The sequence below is a fragment of the Ochotona princeps genome, chromosome 5 (genome assembly GCF_030435755.1).
Source record: "Ochotona princeps isolate mOchPri1 chromosome 5, mOchPri1.hap1, whole genome shotgun sequence".
NCBI classification, from domain to species: domain Eukaryota; kingdom Metazoa; phylum Chordata; class Mammalia; order Lagomorpha; family Ochotonidae; genus Ochotona; species Ochotona princeps.
Genome location: NC_080836.1, coordinates 93123921 through 93141621, shown reverse-complemented (window position 1 = coordinate 93141621; position 17701 = coordinate 93123921). Strand labels below are relative to the sequence as shown.

General features: G+C 40.8%; 1 pseudogene; it reads right to left on the bottom strand.

Annotated features, from left to right (window-relative positions):
• Nucleotides 1-7753: 7753 nt before the first annotated feature.
• LOC101528518 (ubiquitin carboxyl-terminal hydrolase 36-like) lies at nucleotides 7754-15321 on the bottom strand (annotated as a pseudogene).
• Nucleotides 15322-17701: the final 2380 nt, after the last annotated feature.

The following is a 17701-nucleotide window of genomic DNA, read 5'->3' as shown; positions in this document are numbered from 1 at the left end:
TTTTCATATGAAAATTGAATGTATGAGTAGGAAACATTTAAGATTTATTTTATTTGTATGTGAAAGACAAAAAGAGAGGCAGATCTTCCATCCTCTGGTTCATTCCCTATGTGGCTGCAGTGGCAGGAGCTGGGCTGGAGCTGGGCTGGTCAAAAGTCAGGAGTCAGGAGCCTTTTCCAGGTTTCACAAATGGTGTTGAGCCCAAGTACTTAGACACACCTCTGCTGCTTTCCCAGGCCAAAATCAAGGTGCTGGATCAGAAATGGATCAGCCAGGACACAAACCAGCACCCATATGGGATGGCAGTGCCACAGCCAAAGGCTTAACCTAGTACACTACAACTGACTCAGAAAGTTTTTAATCCAGATATCAAACATTATTTCCAAGTCTAGCCTCCCCACTGCCACTCATCCCCACCAAGCCTTTCTTGCTTTCACTTCTTTCATTTTTGTTTTGGCTTCTTCTCTCTTGAAAACAAATCTTATTTGCTCCATGACTATGATTGTAAACTTCTGCATACATATTATATATATTTTAACATGAAAAATAGGCCCCATTTCATAGCTTCTCTCTCTGTAACTTGCTTTGCTTGAGACAGATGCCAACTCACCAATTGTCATGTGCAAGAACCTGCATTGCTCTGCTTGTACCCATACCTGTGTCCTTACCTGACAATAGGAAAGAATAAGAAGGAAAGGGCTATGGCCCTATGTAGCTGGAGACAGAATGTGGAAGTACCGGAAAGGAAAGAGTTGATCACTCTTGTTGGTAATGATGTTATGGTGATTTATGAAGTGGGTGTTGAGAAACAGAAGAGAAAGAAGAGGCAGAAGGGGAAGAGGTAGGGAAAGAGGAAGAAACGTGTAGAGGGAAAGGACAAGAGAGGCAGGTGAGCAGAGAGGGGAGACTCACAGCAGGAAGGAGAAAGATAAATTGTTTCTGCATTTACGAGTCTGTGTAATCAACATTCAGAGCACATCTCACACCCAAATCCATTTGCAAAGGAAAGGAGGGGGGTGATGTGGAAAATCCACTGTTAGCAGCTGAGGCCAACTACACTTTGGTGAATTGGTGGCTGTGCTGACATGCCTGTGGGAAAGGGGCATTTCCAACTCTCTACGGGGTCATATGTTCATGTAGTAAGAGCTTTACCACCAAAGAAACTAAGTGATTTTATGCTAATTCCATATTATCAACGCAAATGTAACTCTGTTAAAACAAAACATTGAGTTTTTATTTGAAAACACTGGTTGTTTAAAGTGTAGAAGTCTACATTTCATCACCATTTTTCTTCCTCCTCCTCCATCATCATCATCATCATCATTCATCAGCACCTTTAACACTTATTGAATTCTTAACAAATACTAGAAGTTGTACATAATGACATATTTGAATTACTCCACTTAATGCTGTGCAAAATTCTCTTATGAATGGTATTCCCCATTGACACATAAGAAAGCTGACATTTGAAAGAATAGGCTTAATGTGACACAAATAAATATCAGAAAGATTTATAGATCAATTTTGCTAAGAAAAACAAATTAACAAACAAACCAAATAAATAAATGAAAAGAAACTCCCCAGGAGCATTCGTAACATGGTTTAAATCTAGTGCATCATGAGGAACTAATTGCTTCCTTTAACCAACTCTATTTCTGATATTGTGGGCACTAAGATTCTCTGTGGAAATGACTCTCCATTATGTTCTGTTTTTGACTTCCTGCCCCATGAAGTGAAAAATCATCCTGTTCTAAAATGACAGAGAAAGCAAAACCCTTATATTTCACTATCCTTACACACCAATCCATTGCTCAGGGAATCTTATAAGTTCTTCATAAACATGGACCAAACTGCACAGAGATTAAGTGAAAATATGTAGAATTTATAGATCGTCAATCATTGCAGATCAGAAAAGCAAAGTAATTTCTCAAAGACCACGTGTATCCTTCACTGAATTGTCTAACCTAGAACTTGGGATCACCCAGCTCCCCCTTCTCCGGCATTTATTCTCATCATGAAGCACTCATACTTACGAGATCGTGTGTAGAACATTTCCACCTGTTTTAAATGATGAAATGAGCATCCACATACTGAAAAGCAGGTTAATGAACAGCTTCCATGGGATGGTCCTGAATCACAATTTCCCAAATACTCTCCGGAAATAGCCATCTTGCTTGATCTTCATTGCTCTGCTGATATTATCAGACTTTTTAAGGAGATACAGAACTATCTACCTGTAGATACAGATATGTGGAAGCCCATTGTCTGCTGTTTTACTTCTGTTGATGAACGTAGCACTTCCGAAGACAGAGACAAAGCTACCATAACAAAAAAAAATGTGTTGGCTTCAATATATCAAGTCAGGTTCTCTTTCAGGTAACAGTTCAAGATGAACAGTTCAAGATGAACTGGAGTAGCTGACTCTACCCCACAGAATCATGCAGAAACAGAGTCTTCCCCCTGCTTGTTGTACCAACACATGCAGACTAGGGTCCCCTCTGCCAGGCCAGAGTGGGCTTCCAGGAGGCTTCATATGTCAGCCCAGCTATGAGAGGTCAATAAGAGTAAACAAACTATGAGTTTTCATTAAATAATCAATATAAAATAAATACACATATTTCTGCTCACATTTCCTTTGCTTAAAGATTTATTTATTTTTATTGGAAAGTCAAATTTTACAGAGAGAAGGGGAGAGATGGAAAGACCCACTGGTTCACTCTCCCCAAGCGACTGCAATGGTTGGAGCTGAGCTGATGAAAAGGAGGCAGCAGGGGTTTCTTTGAAGTCTCTTGCATGAATGCAGGGCCCAGAGGTCTTGGGCCGTCCTCCACTGCCTTTCCAGGCCACAGACAGGGAGCTGGATGGGAAGTGGAGTAGTCAGGACGTGAACTGACACTCATATGGGATGCCAGTGCATGCAGGGTGAGGACTTTAGCCGCAAGGTCATTGTACCAGGCCTTTCTGCTAGCATTTATTTGACAGGGGTTTAGTTATTCAGCTGTAGCTAGCTTCACGGGAGCCTAGGAAATACGGTGTATTGCTAAGTAGCATGTGGCCTTTAGAAAGCAGATTTAGGGTAATAACCATGTTCATTTTCACTTGTGTATACTAATCCAGTGTATAAATGTAACTACTATATATATATATACACATATACATATACATATAGTACTGCAGTATTTAGATTTAGTTTATTATGTTGCTACCTTTCTGGCCTCATTTTTTTCATTTTCTATTGCTTTCTCTCAAAACAATTTGTTGGCCATTGCTTGTTTTTGTTTATATTTTTTCCATCTTTTGCTTCCATTTCCCTCTTCCTGTTCCTACTTGCTTGAGATTTTATAATGAATATGAGGAGCATCTTTTCAGTTTGTCAATGGGAATTTTGAGGTGTGTGTATGGATTAAATCTGACTTCCTGCAGAGGCAATTGATCTACAGCCATTGACCTTGCTTTGGGAAAAGGAATGGAGAGGATACCAGCTAACATAATTTTAAATGAAATTAGCTTTTTGAAAATAAACTTGCACCCTTAATTTTGACAGTAAGAGGACTAGCATTTTTGCTGTAAATTACTGGTAACATTACTTTATTTACACCTGGAATCAACTTCTTTGCTATGTCTAAAGCGTAAAACTTAATTTCTGATTTGAACTTGAGCCCTATTCAGACATACCCTATTAAATTCCTCCATGATTCATTGCCTGAAGCCATCTTATCCACACAGCAATCAAAGTTGGTATGGCAAAGCTTCCCCAGTACAGCAATAAACTTGAAGGTAAAAGTAGCATGGCTACTTATTTATAGCCTGTTGTGGGTTTTCTCTTATATTGTTTCTGAGTGTTTGGTTTTTTCATGGCTGTTTATAAATACGTTTATTTGTTTTTACTATTTTGCTTGGAAATTTAGCATTCCAAGGTATTTGAACTTCTTCAAAGTATTTAACTTGTGATAATGCTAGACAGATAAGGTAACTATTTTTTTGGCCACCATGCCTCTGAGGTTACAATTTTACATAAGAAAATTGGTTCTTAAAAAACATGAGGGATCAAAGAACATTCCTTGGCAAATGCAAAAACAAAACAGCAGCATAACTCTTGTTTTTATCTAATGCATTTCTTACCTCTTTCTACATAGCTAAAGGAAAATCTGTAAAATCCAAGACTGTGTTTCTTGAATACAAAACTGGAAATATAGCCTTAGACAAATATGTATTCAAAATGTGATTTCTGTATCCCTGGAAAATAAAATCAGATTGCTTTTTTCAAGATTATGAGGTATTCAAAACAGTTACAGAATTGATCAAGTTATTTGCCCAATCTTTTATTAACTATTTTTTCACATTTTTGTTATCTCTGTGTCATTGGAATGTATGAACTACTTACACTATGTATTACGTATTCATCTTTTTTTGATGACTTATGGATTTTAACACATGTATTTGTGTGTGTGTGTGTGTCTATCCATCTCCTGGTGCTCATAATCACTATAAGAACCTGATGCATCAGAAGTAGTTTTGCTGTGCTACACATTGCAATGTCATATGCAAGAGTCCTTGCATCACACAGACCCCTTGAATCTGGATAAGACTACCTCAGTCTCACTGCTTGCATCTTTACAAAACACCAACATCTTGCTCAGGTATTTAAATAAAGAAAATTGAGCTTATTTCCTTTCTTGGATCACCTTTTTATCTCTTACTCCTTTCTCGTGATCTTGGTGAGAAAAGATGTAACAGGCCCTTGAGGATTCTTCCATCAAATGTAGGACAACATAATAAAGTACATGTCGCAAAGAGATGAGCTAAATATGGACTGAACAAGGGTTCCAGTTCCAAGGCCAATTTGGAACTAGAATCAAGAAACCTGATTCCTGCATTATCCCTCTATTACCTCATGAGGCTTTTAATGTCCCAAGTTTTCATTTGAGATGAGGATGACAGAGAACAAAGAACAAGAGGAGAATACCTGACTTTAGGGCCAAACACTAAATGAAACGGATTTGATATTGGACACTTCAGCACTGTAATCTAACCAGAATCTCGGTTAAAATTCTGGTCAAACTCAACATGTGGAAACTTGCTGTCTGCTTCCTTTCCTGTCTAGGGTGCTGAGGAATGCTGGGACCATAGTTGACACTGTCCATTCTTCTATCATTGCGTCTGTGTATCCCACGGATACACAGATGTAGTCTCACCAAGGGGTGAGGCGACTGTGCTCTACTGCAGCATTCTTGTTGCAAAGATTTTAAGAGACATATTAAGACACATATGGTCAAACAACACAAGTTGCCAGGTGCAAGGTGGAAATATCCCTAACATTATTTAGGGCTATAAAGAGTCCAAATGTATGTGTGGTCTCTACAAATCATGTATGGACCGAAGAGATCAGATATTGTGGAAAGGATAAAGTAACATTTTACAGTGTAGGGGCAGCAAGGGCACGTAGAAATACAGAGGCCAGAAAGGCTTATACATGATACCTAATCTATAGATTTATTAAGGCGTATTATATCTATAAAGAAAGGTTAAGTACCTGAAGCATTAAAATTTGCCAGTTCTAACTATAAGGTGTATCACTATACATAAGAGGCAGTTAAGGAAAATTCTCTGTAACTTTAAAGTAAATGGAGTCTTCAGGCACTAACTTGGGATTAACAAAACTATAAGGATCATAAACATTAGTATCATAGTCAAATGCATGGTTCAGCCCCAGAGAGGAAGTCCTAACCAAAACAAGGAGAGTACAAACAGCTGAATAATATACCTATGAATTTGCTGCTTCACTATTGGTTGTTAATGCTGCATACAACAATACCAGGAGGGGCCCAGTGGGATTTGGGGTCAGAGACTGATGCTGGACCTGATTAGCTAATCCCTTAAAATCTCCCCATGTCACCTGGCGTTGGGAGGGGGCTGGCCTCCTCTTCTTTCATTGTCTCCTTGACAATGGTGGGTCTGTTGGGGCAAAGTTCTGAAGTTGCTTTGTTGGAGGGGCATCTTCCAGTGGAGGGGGTCCAGGGCTTGACATTATGGGCAGGCAACAACACATTCTGTGGCTCAAGCTCTGGAAAGCCACAAGCAAATACTCTTCTCAAAGTTAGCAATGGGTTGGGGCCTCTCCATTTTTAGGTGGCTGGATCACTCCATCGAGCTAAAGGTAGTTGTGTTGGGCCAGCAAGTGGCCTCCAGTGGTGCATAGCTGGTAGCTCAACAGAGGATGAAATTTTAAGAAAATTTAGCATGAACAAAGCCAAGTTAACGTATTCATGGGGGCTGAGGGTGGGGCCAGTAGTATTACCAAGAAAAACGGGTCCGGCAGGATGACCTAGCAGCTAAAGTCCTCATCTTGCAAAAGCTGGGATCCCGTACCGGCACTGGTTCTAATCCCTGCAGTTCCACTTCCCATCCAGCTCCCTGCTTGTGACCTGAGAGGGCAGTCGAGGACAGCCCATAGCCTTAAGACCCTGCACACTTGGGAGACCTGAAAGTGGCTAGAGGCTCCTGGCTTTGGATTGGCACAGCTCTGGCCATTGTGGCCATTTGGGGAGTGAATCAATGGACAGAAGATCTTCCTATCTCCTCTCGGTTTATCTGACTTTCCAGTAAAATAATAATAATAATAATAAAAGAATGAAATAGTAGGGAAAATCAGACCAATCACTCTGAAGCAATCAGTTCAAGTGGATCAGGTATGGATTAACAAAGAGGTATAGTTTCTTGGGGAATAAGTGTTCAGCCAAGACCCTCCTTAAACAACCCTGCTACAAGAACTCCAAAAGCCAATCCATCAGAAAATATCAGAAATCATCATCCCGATGCAGACACCACGCTCACAGGAACAAACAATTCCACAAAAGACAAACATCAAAAGACACACGTGTGTGGCCACAAACATACACTCCAAAAACTCATGAAGCCAGCACCAACCAAGTTCAGCAGTAGTAATGTTCACCATAAACCCACCAGTGAAAAGCCATTAAACCAATGCAGTCTTGAATGGTCACCACTGTGAAATCCCTCCACCAAGCTGAAAATCCAAATTCCAGTATTCTCAATAATATAAGCCATCCTAAAAGCATGAAGTGAACAAGTGGATACAACTGTAGAACTAAATTGTTAAAAGTGCACAAACTAAAATTAGACTTTCACAACTCCATGGACATCCACAGCCGTAATTCCACACAACAAAATTTTACCACCTTTGGCATTTGACAATATCTTTAATATAACCTAATTAGCCTGATTAATTGCCTCTACAAAATGGGAGATAAATTCTTTGATATCTCCAGAATGCCGCACTGGAAATACCAAATCCCAGGAATTCAAAATATTTGAATTTTTGCGATGTTTTTTAAGTAGCAAAAGGGCTTAAACTATCTCACAGAGACAGGATTCTTTCTTTTTTTCTTAATATGGACTAAATTCAGTCATAAAACAATAAGAATTAGATTTAGTTTGAGGGGTCACGGGGATACCACTGGTGAGAGTGGGGGTTGTCCAGTGATAATTATATTAAGTAGAAATGCCTCATAAGAAGGCTTTACATATCCAGTCTCTTTGTGGTCATGGAAGTAGCCAAGGCAGCTCTCAGATCAAGGTGGAGGCAAAGGCAGTCATGGCAGACTTGGGGCCGAGGCAAGGGTGGCTTTGGAGGGCCATGTCCATTCTGCATCATCAGGCCAAACACAGAGCCATAAATAAACACAACTAACTCTTCTGCAGACTGTCGCTTTTTCTCCAACACAGAGTTGTGTCACTTTGCTGGCAATGGTGAAGGTGTGGTCTCATAGACCAAGCTCTTCCCCAAGGGATCTGGAGTCACCACTAGCCTGCCAGGGAATGTAGAGCCTGTGTGGGAGACTGGGCCCTCAGGACTCTCAGAGCTGGCGATTCACAGGTAGCAGAGCACATAGACCTGTTGGGTGAGAACCACCTGGACGTTGCTGGAATGCACCAGGGAGCCATTCATCTGGTATCATTGTACAATCCTTGCTTTCATGTAGTAGCAGTAGTGGCCCACATGGCAGTCATAGCCTGAGTGGACCAGGATGGTATAGAGTCTATAGGTGATAGGCTTGCTGCTGCTCTAGAACACATAGGGACAGATTTTCAGGAACTCTGGGTAGCCTACATCCTTGGTGATCTGGCCACCTCTGAAGCTGGTGAAGTACTTGAGGGCGAGCTGAGGCACTTGCTGGAGGACACCTTCCCCTTGCCTTTGGGGTACATCCAGGCATCCTCTCTGCTTAGGACATCTGGCTCACAAAGAGCCCCATAGCTTGCACAGTAGTTGCAGCTCACTGAATCTCCAGCACTATATCCAAGTAGGGGTTGTAGGTGTCTGAGATGTTCTCACACTGTGAGCACTTCATTCATGATTTCAGATATGCACCAAAAATCTGGTGGACCAAAATGGTGGCCTGCGTCTGACGGTCCAATTTGGCACAGCCGTTCAAGCATGGTTTCTGCATGGCATCAGTGGTGTAGTGGAGAAACTTGCGTGCATCCTCATGGTTCCCTAAGCAAAGGCTCTGGGTGATCTTTTTTCAGATCTCAGATGAAGAAGATGGGCTTGATGGCATTGCCTCTGATGGTGAAGGCCTGCACATTGTGGTTCTGCATACAGAACCACCACCCCCCCCCCCAGTGGCAGTTATGGTTGCATGCTCCTGGGAGAGTAGGTAGTTGCCCAGCAATGATGTGTAGGTCAAGCACTGTACAGTGGAGTTTAGGAAGCAGGTGTTGCCCAGGTTGTGTAGGCTAGCACCCACACAGAAGATGCACTCCCAAGTCAAGGACAGCTGTTCCTTGGGGAGGAGCACTTTCTGTGGGGTTGACACCCCATCACTCTACTGCAAGTCAAAGGAATCTGTCTCAGAAGCTGTCTGACTCCATGTTTCAGATTCTAACTCCCTTGAACTCCTCTGACCCATGACCACAGTGAAACACAAGAAAGCAAACAAGAACACCCATTACTAAGAGCTCCTACAAAAAGAACAAATATCTGCTGACACAGAATCCAAATAAAAGGGTGAAACTTTTTCCACACAGGGCAGAAAGAGGAGGACAAGATTCTGAGGGTTCCATAGAACCAATAACCACCAATAAAGAGTAGGAATAGGGGGCAAAAAAAGAAGGGTGGTCCCGACGGTACTCCCATCTAACAACAACATGTTGACTGGCTGGTAGGCATGTCTATCTCTCTGAGCCCTCCAATCAAATTATAGATCATGTTTTGCAAGCAGGACAGGAAGCTGTGCTTCAGGGAAAACTTGTTACATCTGGCTGAAAAACAGGGTGAATGTAACATTTGAATTCCTCGAGTTGCTTACCAAGGAATTCCGAGCACAACTCACTTTCATGAGACAGAGAAGAGAGACTTGGGAGCACTCCACTGCTTGCTGCATGCCCAGTGAACAGGCCAGGTTGAGATCTCAGTTAGCTGAGACTCCTGTCAGGGGTTCCCCTGGGACATGGTGTGCCATGGACCTATAGCTTCCCACATGGACTAGGCAAGCAGAGATCCAGAGGCAATCTCCAAAAACACCAACTTTGGCACCATTTGTCCCCATTTTTCTTTGTATTCCATTGCATGCTAAGTTGCCATTACTCAACCTCAGTGACCTTAGCGCTGGCTAAAGCGAAGCTACATACATTTGTAAGCTCACCTTAGACCCTCATTCACTGGGGACAAGGAGATAGCCTAGCAGGTAAACCCAATGCCTGTGATGCCGGCATCCTGTATGGACACTAGTTCAAGTCCCTACTCCTGGCCAATGACAATGAATAAAGGCTAAAGTCCTTGGGCCCCAGCACCCGCATGAATGATCTGCATAAAGCTCCTAAACTGTGGCTTTAAACTGTTCCAGTCCTGCTTATTACAGTCTTCTCAGGAGTGAACCAGCCAGTCTAAGAAGTGGTAAATGAATGTGTCAGCAAAGAGATGGTGTCTGTGTAACATTTCTGGGAATTCCTGCCACTTTATTAGAATATCTTTGTGGCATGCATTTTTACTTATGCTCTTATGCATTAATTCCTTACATTCTGTACTAGTCTAGATAGAATAAAAGGCTTTAAATGTTAGATACTGTCAAAGTCTTATTTCTGTGGTATTAATTTCTGAGTGCCAGGGGATGGCAAGTTCTACTGACTGGATAAAACTGTGAGGGCTGGCTCAGCATGTGGCCCTCTTCTAGGCCCTGCGGAACATTGAAGCAAAGTTTTTATGCTTTTTTGACACCAAATTCACCTTAGGTCTTACCCATCGTCTCTGCCATGTTTGTAATTCTTGCTAAGCACATGGTTAGATAGATTAGCAACCACAACGTCCCAGTGCATGTCAAGGTTCCAACCAATGGCATTTGAACAGTCAAAGCTGAGTGTCTTTCGGGCCATGTCCTTAAAAACAAGGAGAGCATCCTCTCCTTGCCCTTCCTTCCTTGCAATGGCTGTGTGCAGAGAAGTGCTAACCAGTAACAGAACACTAAGGAGCATTATAAAGGAAACTAGATCTCTGTGGACTAGATACTGCAGCATAATTTCATGGTAGTTTGAATTTTAAGAGTAATACATTATTTGCCACTATATCTACCTTTTTTTTTTTATGAAGTACCCAGTCTTACATATCTTGACTAACACATACTCTTAAGTGTTGTACTGCAGCTCATTTTTCCTGGAACAAAAGCTTGTGAAATATGCATTTAGGTGTGCAGCTACTCATGGGGCCTCCCTTTACTTCAGTGTCTTTAATGTCATTTTACCATCTTGGAGCTTGGAGCAAAGTGTCCCTTTTATTCCCAAACAGTGCCAGAAGGAGTGGACTGTCTTTTCATGGATCTTTGATTTTTCCTTATAAAACATCTTTTTAAAAATAATCAATGACCCCTGTGCTGTGATTTCTTCAGCTTAAGGATTTTAACAATTCATTTATGATTAGAACACACCCAATAACTGGATGAGAACCACTAATAAATAGGAAGCCAAACTCAAAAACTGTGAATATTGTATTTGAATGAATAACCAAAGATGTGATTAGTAAAGTTTCATTTTATGATTACATATAACTTTAAAGTAATTTCAACCCCCATGCCCTCCACCATTTTGTCAAGTCTTGTGTGTCAATATGTGCACTAACTCTAGTGGCTAATACACCTGTGACTCCAATCCCTCAGATCTCTCAACATATCTGGGAGGGAAAGTGAGGCAGTCATTCCAAGATGTACAAAAAGAAAAAGGGAAATCAAATGCTTCTGTCTTCCAACAGTGACATGAGATGCAGAGAAGATAATTTTCTTCTTTGTGTGCCAAAGCTACAAGGGAGTATGAGAAAAAGTTCTATGGGGAAGTAGAGACACCTCTGGACCCAAACCAGGAAGGCCTCAGACTGTGGATTGTGCTCACGTTGGCCTTGGCAATATTCACTGTGTACAAGACGGGTGACACTTTTAGTAAGCAGTAGGGTTAGCAGGGGTTGGCAAAGGTTCCTCCAGAGTCCGGTAAGTCTGCTTTGCTCCTTGCATGATGTGCTAAGGACTAAAGTATGAACTTTCCATCACCTTAGGCAAGACACTTCCCTTATCCTTGACCAGATACTATTCCAAATTTAACAAGCCCTTGAGAAGGCAACCCCATGCAAGGATTTTAGTGATAAAGAAAGCTCAGATTTGCTGAACAGCTCCAATGTAGCAGGCAGTTTACATAAGTCACCTCCACTAATCCACAAAATGACCCTCTGAGATGGTCATTATTCCTATTCCTGTTTAATAAGGGCAGACTTGAGGCTAAAAGAAAGCAAGTGATGTTAAGCAGCTTTCCCAGCGCCAGATACTTAGTAATGTGCAGAACCTTTATTTGACCCAGATACTCCAGAAAAAGCGAAGCAGATCATAAGCATCACTTCTAACACAGAATGTTTATTCACTTTTATTTAGTCACTGTCTTCGGAGGGTCAATATGAACGGAACAGGCTTATAACCACTTTTAAATATCCATTCACTGATTTTTTGTTGATGAGCTAAACCACGATCCATCCCATTTACAGATATGGAAACTGAGGCAGACAGACATTAATTTCCCTGTTTGAGAAGTGAACAGCGGCTAGGTTCTGAGTCCAGGTTAACATATGGAATAGAATGGTTCACACATAGGATACATGAGCCATCCAGAGGCATGGAAGTCAACTCAGTGACAAGCTGCTGTGAGCACAATGTGTGCAAGAAAAACACCCTCACCAGAGTAAAGTAGGCAAGGAGGATGTGAGATGGATAAGGACACAGTATCTTAACTGGGAAAATGGACCACTTTGAACATGCACTGGTTGTTGTTTTTTTTTAATTTATTTTATTTTTTTATTGGAAAGTCAGATATATAGAAAAGAGGAGAGACAGAGAGGAAGATATTCCATCTATGGAATCACTCTCCAAGCAGCCTCAATGGCTGATGCTGAGCCAATCCAAAGCCAGGTGCCAGGAGCTTTTTCTGGGTCTCCCACATGGGTGCAGGGTCCCAAGACTTTGGGCTGTCTTTGACTGTTTTCCCAAGCCACAAGCAGGGAGCTGGATGGGAAGCTGGGCCTCTGGGATTAGAAAATGCACCCACATGGGATCTCGGCACGTGCAAAGTAAGAACTTTAACCACTAGACTACCATGCCAGGCTCCGCACTGGTTGTTTTAAAGGTTATTACAAAAAGGTTGTTCTGGGCATTTTCTTTTTGATATTTTTTTAAAATTTGTTTTTGTTTGTATTTTTGTTTCCTGCTTACAGAGATCCTAGGAGTTAGCAGTGATGGTTGAAGAGAGTAGTCTACTGCCACATATAGCATTAACAACTCTGTGTTTTTTAGACTCCATGGTGTTGATTTTTTTTCTTCTTTTTGGTTTTGTTTTAGCTTCATACCTGCTGTTGGCCTTATTTTGTGGCTTCTCATTTAAGGGACTGTGATAAGTAGTAGAGACTATCATACCCAGATGTGAGGATACAATGCAGTATGTATCACTACTTCCAAATCAAAGGTGGACTCCCAATGAAACTGTTGTAAATATCTTGACAATGGGATGCTGGACTATCTGACAATGTCTGTACCAGCAATGTTGGGACATACTTAAATAACCAACTGACTGAATTATAATTATATGTAATTATTATAATTATGTATATAATTATGTAGGGTTATCCTATTGTAATAATATGGGAAAAATCCGTCAGTGGGTAGAAATTTGGAGGGGGTGGTGAATCCCAGACTCCATGGAATTATACCATAAAATGCAAAATTCAAAATTAAAATAAAAAAACTCTGAATGTGTTTCAATGTTTGGTTTTCACCAAAATAAACTTACCTCTAAATTCTACTCTTCCATGAACTTTCTGAACTGTCTTTACATATATACATATATGGGGGTGGGTATTTAGGTTTGTGAATACAGACTTGAATTTATATGTATATACAAACATGTATGAACATGTTTATATGTATGAAATATTCTCCAGGCAGGCTTTGAATTTAGTCCTAGATTGGGCCACTCTCTCTACTCCTTCCTATCAACTTTGCTAGAAAAGTTACTTCACCAGAATGACCTCAGCCCTCTTTTCTTGAATAAAATGTTTCAAAAGGTGGTTTGAATGTCAGAGTTACAGGAAGAGAGGGGCACAGAGAGAGATCTTCAATCCACTGGTTCACTCTCTCAGATCCAAAATGGAAGAAGCCAGAAGCTTGATCTGAGTGTCCCACTAAGGTGGCAAGGACACAGACATTTGGGCCATCTTCTACTGCTTTTCCCAGGCCATCCACTGGGAGATGGATTGAAAGTGGGATGAGCAGAACATAAATCAGTACCCACGTGAGATTCCAGCATCTCAAGCAATGGCTTTACATGTTACACTACAATACAGCTCCAAGGTTGTTCTAAAGATTAAAACCTAGACATAGCATAAAAATATATAACATATTATCATAGTATCTGACCCAGAGTAGACATCAATAAAATGCTATTATTTCTATTTCTTCAATAAATACCTACTTTCATATTGCCAAACCAATTAAAATAAATTACCTGAGTCCAATTATAATGTTTCATCAATAACTTTAATATCGTGTGCAATAGAATTGAATGGTGCTCTTTTAACAATTTATAGATAGTACTTCACATTGGCCTGAAGCAATTCTCATCTGGAGATTCCTTCCAAAAATTATACTATAAAGCAGTGAGAGCCAATAAAAATTTCCTTGATGCTGGGCATATTTTCTCCGCTGTCTAACACAGTGCCACATGTTAGTTGTTAAGCACTTGAAATGTGGATGATGAAGATGGAAAAGAAAATATTCATCTGATTTGGTTTTAATTAATTCAAATTTACATAGTTATATGTTCCTAATGGCTACTACAATGGACAATGCAGGTTTAAAGTAATAAAATGCATTTTTAACAAACATATATTAGGTACAGTACTGAGGAGAAACACATGATAGTCTGTACCCTCTAAACTATACTTCATGAAATAAAAACAGATATGCATATAACTTTTAAATGTCAACAACAGGCAATAGTGCCTGAATCAGCATGAGCAGAACATACAGGGCAAACATTTCTTCGCTCAGCCTGGACAGCTCTAATGAGGGGGCTCCCCGACTGTGGAAAGTGTAAACTGCACAGAGAAATGAATCTTATCTGTAGAAATGGAGAGCTGAGAACAAACAAGTGGCTCGGCGACATAGAGCAAAGTCCCATTGACAGATGTGCCCATTAGTGGTCAGACTTACTCTGATTTTTCCTCATCCAATTCGTATTTCCAGCTTCAGTTCTTAGTATCACTTGCCATGCACCTCCCTTGGAGCAGCTTTGTGTTGTGTTTAGTTTATTTGCATGTTCTGCCAGCCTGCAATAACTGATGTTTCTTCTTGCTCAGATTGGCTGTTTTATAGCATAGCTTGGCTAACTCCTGTTCACTATTCCCACATGACTGAGTTTTGCCATTTCTTTCTCTGGGTGGGCCTCTTCTGACCTCCCAGATGGCTTCTCTGTATTTCTGAAAGATGCTTGTATATAAGTCCCTCCTCCTTAACTGATCAAGAATTCTCTGAAAACAGGAACATCATCACATCTTTCATTCCCAGTTCTACTACTCTCACTGGTACATAAGTAAATTAATAACCATGTAAATAATGACAAATATCTTTGAATGTGGATCTGAATAATCTTTGTGACATGTCAGGAAGCATCCAATGTGCATATATCTATCTAAAACCAAGCATCACTTACAGGAGCGGAGTGCGGGGGCGGGGAAAGTGTTGACAAAGGACCAGTTCCAGGAATATCCTGAAGCATACTAACATGCTTTCCACTTGTACTTTATTACATGACCATCTCTATCAGGACCCCAAAGAGTCGACGACACCATGACTTCCTATCCTGTTTTAGTCAGGTCTTGTACAAGTGTAAGTTTCAAAGTCAAGCCTATTACTGAATGTAGATCACCTACCATCCCCTTTTGTTATATCTTCCTTTCATACTACCTAACACTACTTCACACACTTGATTTACTTACTTATTTTTTCTCAACCCTTCACACACACACACACACACACACACGCACCAAAAGGACACCTCATTAGAAGTAGGAATGCAGCTTTTTATTTTTTCAATTCTTTCTGTACCTCTACATCTTAAAATAGTATCTGATGCAAAGTTGCATAACCTGTGTGTAAGAAGGTTTAGATGGAAAAAAGGAGTGTATTTAAATCGTTCAAATAAAAAAAACAGCTACTTTTCTGTTTCCAGCATGGAATACAATTCTGCCTCAAGACAGGCTCTGATGTCGGGATTTTTTTTTTTTGCTCTTTGATTTATTATCACTATTATTATTATTATTATCATAGGTATTATTAGTCCCATGATATGTTTTTCTACATATAGGGATTTCCCCCCCCCACCTCTCCATTCCCTTTTCCCTTATCACCCAAGTGTTTATCTCATATTATTATTAAAGGTTTATTAATTTTTATTGGAAAGGCAGATATACAGAGAGGAGGAGAGACAGAGAGGAAGATCTTCCATCTGATGATTCACTCCCCAAATGACTACAATGGCCAGTGCAGCACCAATCCGAAGCCAGGAGCCCAGAACTTCTTTCCGGGTCTCCCATGCGGGTGCAGGGTCCCAAAGCTTTGGGCCATCCCCACCTGCTTTCCCAGGCCACAAGCAGGGAGCTGAAGGGAAAGTGGAGCTTCCAGGATTAGACCTGGCACCCATATGGAATCCCGGTGCGTTCAAGGCGAGAACTTTAGCCTCTAGGTCATCACGCTGGGCACTACCCCATATTATTAACAAGAGTATAATCCTTCAATAATAGCCACAAGTCCAACATTCTGCTATTTGAGTATGTCATGGTATTTTAGTTATAGGCAATGATAGAAAATCTAGTATCATACTGTCAAGGTATATTTAACTGTTTCTTTGGGAGTTTCCTTTTATTTGGAAGTAGAAATGTGTACTGCAATGTATCTACACTTCCCAGTACGCTAGTCTCCATTAGCTAGTTCATCTATCTATCTATCTATCTATCTATCTATCTATCTATACATGTTTATATATATATATATATATATATACATGCTTGCTTATATATTAATTAGCTTTGTATTTTAGATGAAGGTTTTCTTCTATTAGAGAGAACATAGGATATTTATCTTTTGGGGATTTTCTTATTTACTGAGCATAATGATCTCCAGTTGGGACCATTTTGCACCAAACCCAGAGGATTAATTTTATAAGGGCAAGCTCCATATTGTGTCTATTCAACCCCTTCCATCCATGAAATTCAGGCGTCAGACTTTGCCAGACAAAAGGAGTACATGCCGTGGGGAAGAGTAGTCTATCAGCCTATTGTGCTTATTGGGGACTGAGACCATCTTTGAGGGGTTGAGTAGTGTATGTGTGGTAGGGGAGCGGGGAACAATGCCTTCTCTGACTTAGAGATTAGGAAGAATGGCAGGTAAATGAATGGGTAAGTCAAGAGCCAAGACTTGTAGAGCTGATTGTATTGGAGATTGCCACTATATAATTTTGATGAAGAGTAGCTGAGGAAGGTAGTGACATCCAAGAAAACAGCCCCAACATGATCAAGAGCAACACATGCTTAATTCTTTGAAGCCATGCTTGTTTGGTATGTGAAATGACCAGATCCTAGAATTCCTTCTAGCCCATGCAAGATGACTGCCCAGCAGCTAACAGGCAGCAGCTACTGCTGATAAAAGCAGAGGTAACCTCACAGTTCCTCTAAGATGGGAGAGTGATCAAAGACGAAAGGAGATTGTGACCGAGACTCAAGGAGGATGAATCGAGGTGAGGCCAGGCCATGTGCAGTAGAAAGTTGCTGAGCCCAATGAAACAAAACCACCATGAGTTATAGCCAGTACCAATGCCCTCAGGGACCAAGAAGATAGAACATCACTCAGAGAGCAGAGGAACCAGAAGTTTCTGAGGGACCCCAGGTCCCCTTCCTTCCACTGCTACCTTGGGGCCACAGAGACTTTTGTGAGGGATGTTGGGGGGCAACATCAGAGAAAATCAGGAAACTAAATAACGTCATTTATAATTGTGGAACTAGACTTAGGGATCATTTCAATTATTGTCAGATTCACATTTTCACCTAAATCTGTTCCTGCCACTAAACAGGTGAGTTCTAATAAAGCAAGCAAAGATGAGT